This window comes from Mytilus edulis, chromosome 8, assembly GCF_963676685.1.
Source record: "Mytilus edulis chromosome 8, xbMytEdul2.2, whole genome shotgun sequence".
Taxonomy (NCBI): Eukaryota; Metazoa; Mollusca; class Bivalvia; order Mytilida; family Mytilidae; genus Mytilus; species Mytilus edulis.
The window spans coordinates 83,205,054-83,211,288 of NC_092351.1; positions in this window are offsets into that span (position 1 = coordinate 83,205,054).

Consider the following 6,235-nt stretch of genomic DNA (forward strand, 5'->3'; position numbering starts at 1 on the left):
AGTTTTTCGAAAAGTTCAAGTTTTGTAAACAGAATCAACTGAATTCTGTGACATATCGAATAGCATATATCCTCTCCTTATGTCAACTTTTGACATTAGCGAGAGTCACATTACATTTGTAGATGTGACCGTATTTAAAGGAGAGAAATTTATGAAAAAGAGGACTTTAGCTACAAAAAACTTACAGAAAATCTTCAATATTTGCATCATTATAGTGTTAGGGTAAAAAAAATGAATCCGGTAGTATCTTTTAAAGGTATCTTTGAACAACGCGGTTTCGATATCTTCCGATGGTTACAGAGTTATTTGACCCTAATTGTCAATTTGTGGGTCGATAAAAGAAATTGTAATACGCCTATTAGTATTCCTCCTGCATATAAAAAAGAAGATGTGGTATAATTGCAAATGGGACAACTATAATGTATGCTAGTTTTTGGCATATTTTTAAAACAATCACAAAAACATAAATAGAACAGTGCACGCGATAACTATCATGTAATGTGCTGTGTAGAAATCAAGTCTTTTGTTAATATAAAAAAAGAATCTTTCGAAACTTCAGGCTACATTGAGAAATGTGAAATGTTTAGTCAAAGTGAGCCATACATCAACAAATAAATTAAAATATCCTCTATTGTTCTGTATTAAAGATAAGGAGTATCTATTGTTAAACTACCTGGCAGAATAGTTAAATCTCTATTGTGCAGGACATCCATTTAGGCATACGTAGATGTTCAATATCAGTCTCAATGTTATAAGACGTGTTACGATACTTATCTATCCCAAATTCCCAAAAATATTTAGTTTAAATGTTTAATGTTTAATGTTATATTTGTAATTATCATCGGATTTTGTCAAATGTGTTGACGTCTTTTCTATTATATTCATGTGTTATGGTAAAGAAAATTAATCACCGCCTTCATTTATTAGATTTGATTTTGTTCAACGTACAAATGTAATCTGTACGATGTTTCACGTTTAAAGTTAGATTCAAAACAAACTGGACATAGCTGTAAATTGCTACCTTAGTTTGCTATTAATAAGTAATGAAATGTGCATTGTTATTAAATGTAATATCAGTATTTAGTTCAAATATGATCTTAAATCAATCCTAATTATATCTTATTCATTCAAATGTGGCGTCATTTTTTTTGGGTCATATTTTACAATTTTAAATATGACGTCACTTGTTGTTGAGGTTTTAACTTATTCGGATGTGTCTTTTTTTGTGCTGTATTTTGTCGGGTTATGTAATGTATTTCGGTTGTTTCCTGTAATTAGTTAATACTTCAGTTTTATCATGTTTATCTTTTGTATAGTCATTTTATAAAATTTACTGTTTGCAAAAGTATAAATTATTCTAAATAATAGAGATGTGCTGGTACCCAGGAATAGAAAACCCTGGCCATTTTTGGCATAGCTTTTTTGAACTTTTGGTCCTCGATGCTGTTCATGTTTGTACTTGTTTCTGCTTTCAAACTTTTGTATCTGGGCTTCACTAGTAAGTCTTGTGTGGACAAAATGCACTTCTGGCGTATTAAAATTTTAAACGTGTTGCCTTTTGTTAGCTATTATTCGTGTGTTTCTTTGTCAATTGTGTTCTCCTATTTATTTATATTGTAGTCCTGTAATGTTGTGTTGTTATTTTAATGTTATATTTCACATGGCCATAAAAGAGGGAGGTTTGGCATGCCACAAAAAACAGGTTCAACCCACCATTTTTTCCTTTAAAAATGTCCTGTACCAAGTCAGGAATATGGCCGTTGTTATATTATAGTTCGTTTGTGTGTGTGTTTCATTTTAATGTTGTGTCGTTTGTTTTCTCTTATTTTTGAGTGTGAATTCACAATACTATAAGACGTGTCACGGTACTTTTCTATCCCACATTCATGTATTTGGTTTTGATGTTATATTTGTTATTCTCATAGGATTTTATCTAGTGCTTAGTCTGTTGCTGTGTGTGTTACATTTTAATGTTGTGTCGTTCTTCTCCTCTAATATTTAATTCGTTTCCCTCAGCTTTAGTTTGTTACCCCGATTTTGTTTATTGTCCATGGATGTACGAGTTTTGAACAGCGGTATACTACTGTTGCTTTATTTATGAGGGTAAGAAACCTCGTGGATGAGATGTCGGATTGCAAACATAATTTGCAATGGACGTTTTCAGAATTAGCAAACGTATCTCAAAATCAATGGTTCATCAAGAACACTACAAGGAATGCGATTGCTTTAAAGCACATTTTAAAACAAGACTACAGACCAATAGCGCGTGACGTAAACACAAAGAATTACGAGTCAAATCTGCCAAAACAATCATATTTTTAATTCTATACGTTTGCATTTATTTTGGCAATTTATTTCCAACTGAATGTATCAATAACCACTTAACCAAACACATATGCATTATTGATTATACATTATAGAAAGTTTTTCTCCTTTTTATTTTGAAAATATTGACAGTTTTGTCATTTTACTTGCTAGCTGGAAGTATAGCCTCTACCTTAAAGATATAAACACCGTTGAATAAAGGCAATGTCACCTGTATATTTAATGTTAAGGTATTCTAAAATTAAACATGTTAAAACATAATTTCCAGGGAATATTTCACAGAAAGTCAACCCTCAATCGAAAAGCGAGTTTGCACCCAGTGGTTATCTATGTAGGAGGAATACCAAAACATATTACAGTTTCTTTGATCGACCAAAAAATTGGCAAGTACAATCAAATATTTGTGTAACCATCGGATGTCTTAATCAGCAGTATACAATACAGGATGGTGAAGATGTAACCGTGAAGAAAGGCTTTATGATTAGAAAGCTGTCTTTGCAACTTAATACAGTATTAATCGAAAGTAGTTTGCCATTTTGTAAAGAGTGACTTTCAAAGAATAATAGATATATATCCTTTTATTAATCACTTAAAATATTTTTTAACTAAGTACAAATTAAAGTGTAACAACAGGGTTGTATTAAATATTTTAGCTGTTCAACTGAACAATTTATAAGAAATAAATAGTGGTATAGAAATGTAAGTAATTGATGTTTATGTTCATGCAGATTACAAGAAATAAAAGAGCAATACAAAACTTTTTAAGGTAAAACTTATAGACGCACATTTCCTTAAAATGTTTCATAATGCATCTGATGCATATGTAGACGCCATGGTTGTTTGTTTACGAACAATATACTGTGAATTCATAAATTTTCGTTGGATACCAATTTTCGTGGATTTCGTTGGTATAGGCGAACCACGAAAGTAAATGTTTAACGAACGACAAATTTTCCATAGGCTTAATGTAGACTTCGAGAAAACCACGAAATTAAATAAAAACGAACATGAAGTTATTTTTTAATCCACGAAAATGTGTACCCACAAAAAATATATTTATTTCAGCCAATCATTACAAGCAGAGAAGTTCAGCTATATTATCTCAATACAATACTTTTACGAATAAATTTGTATGTTAATTTGTAGGTCAGGGAATGTTTTTCATGATTTTTTCAATCTATGTTGTAGATTTTAAACGACACGCTGACCTTCAATATGTCTGACAAGAACAGTGCAACACAACTGTTTTCAAACTAACTGTTACTATATATTATTCCTCCAAAACTTATATATACTTGATCAACCTTGTTAGATCAACTTCTTTTATACGTATACATCGTGTTAATATTAAAAGTGACTTTCGTCAGTTATAGATGTGATTTTTTTTTAAAGGCATTTTTATAAAACAGTGGAAGTGACATGAAACGTGAATTTATCTAAAAATTTGTAAATATGTAATATTGAATTCATTGTTAGCTTGAAAAATAAACGTGTCTATTAGTATCAAAATGTCTCGCTAAATAAAATAAATCGAGTAAGAAAACACTTACGCTAATATTTTCACAAAGCTTACATAACAAGTACTTGTTGGTCAATACCAATATAAAATGCTAACAGTATCTTAATATTAATACCAATTTTAAATCATTTAGCAGACGTTAGAATTATTTTGCACATATCATATTTTGTTTAAAGCAACTGACCGTTAAAAGCATCAGAGGAAGACCTGCAAAAGTTTATTCGTGGGTCAAAGTGACGCACATATCATATTTTGACTACACTACATACTAATTTCTGCAGCTTACACACTTCTTACAATTTGCTGAATACACCATATACAAGGAAGTAACTGAATAAAGTTTCATGGCTTTTTGAAGCATTTTTGGTAAATTTAGTGTTATGTTTATTATACTTATGATCGAATGTATCTAAATTGATGTTGAATTATATAATAAATGTATGAACCACTTAGTTTAAATTTCACTTTCAAATAATTTTTTTGTATCTTTGTACTATAAATGTTACAAGTTATCGAAAACAGATTGAGATATAAATAAGATAACAAAAAAAAACAGAACTTCAAGGGACATCTGAAACGAAAACCCGTTAATAAAATGTCAAAATTTATATTTCAAACATCTAACAAATGGAAAACAGCTGTCATGTTTCTAACGTGGTACATGTATTTCCGTATGTAGAAATGGCGGATTAAACCTGATTTTATATAAAGGTGACCCTCTCACTTGTAATACAATCACATTGTATTCCATCATATTGACAACAATGTGCGAGTAAAACAAACCAAACATAATAAAAAAAAATCAGTCCACATTGTAATATAGACTAAGTCGTAATTAATAAAAAAACAAATAACTGTTTCAACAAAAACACAAAATGGCATAAGGACAAAGAATTTTGAACAACTGTTATACACGTTATTTGTGTAGTATAAAGCAACTTGGAGGTTTAACACATCAACATTGTCATCGAAATGTATCTAGATGTTACAAGTCAGGAACAGCACCGTTTCGTTGGTTGATATACTGTTACAATGTACTTTTCTTTAGATTCCAGGTTTTATTGACGTCCCTTCAATTGTATATAATTGGAGTTCGGAATTGTATTTTTGAATACTTTTTCTTCTTTTCTATTCTATTTCTAAATGAGTGCGCAATAATTATACCAAACAGATTTACACCTCTAGATTGGAACTGCAGTGACTAGACTAACATTCCGCCCAAGTTTGGCAAACTTAACTTTAGTCTGTAATGTTTATTGTCGTTTGGTTTGACCTGTCCTTTTTTTGGAAACCAGGCCTAGAATATGACAGCTGTTCTCTAGTAGGTTAATATAAGCCCGAATAAGAATTTGTTATTTTTCATGAACTTCCCACTATTAACGTTTATTTTCGTTAATGCATTTTTGTTGATTCTTGTGTTAACCAACGTTTTCTATATAGTTAATTTATTATATTTTGATGATGATTTTATCTTCGAAAACTTTTAGATCGTTTCTGGCGAGGTTTATTTTAGAACCACGTGGTGTGAGCACGGAAATATAATTCTATATAGTCATTAAACACTTGGTCGGTCTTCTATATATTCATTAAACACTTGTATCGGCTTTCATTTTTTTGTGGTTTGTTTTGTATTTGCGACTTTTTGTATTTCTTTTGTTCTTATAACGTGACTCTGTACTTTAAAAGATCCCGTCAGTATGATATTGTTCTATTTATATGTCATTATGATATATTTCTATTATGAATTACAATATACGTTGAACCACAAACGTCAATATCATTCAATCGCGTAGTGGAATTAACTATTTTTGGATTCTTATAAATTCTATATATCACTTTTGGACTAGTTTAAATCTCGGTCTATTTCTTAAATTTATTCTTACATACTTTTGATTTTTTAACCCTGTATGCTAACATTCCCATGAAAATTTTAAAATTGTTTGTACGTAAATTGAACGACAAATTTATGTGACGTATAAAATTTTCTGACGTCAGACACTCAAATCAATAAATGTGTTCGTAGATAGTAGATGTTTTTGTGTTCTGTTAAATTGTCCCTTTTAAAATTTGTTAAACTATGATGACTGATGTACCCATATTTTGACTATTATATTTATTGTGTCTGTTTATTTAACGCATCAATGTAAAACTATCGGAAATTGATGAGAATGCCATTAAAGTGATAGGGTTAGCGCTATAGAACCAGGTTTAATCCACCATTTTCTACATTTGAAAATGCCTGTACCAAGTCAGGAATATGACAGTTTTTGTCCATTCGTTTTTGATGCGTTTTGTTATTTGATTTTGCCATGTGATTACTTTCCCAATTGATCTTCCTCTAAGTTCAGTATTTTTGTGATTTTACTTTTTACAGCTAATGTACCAACAATC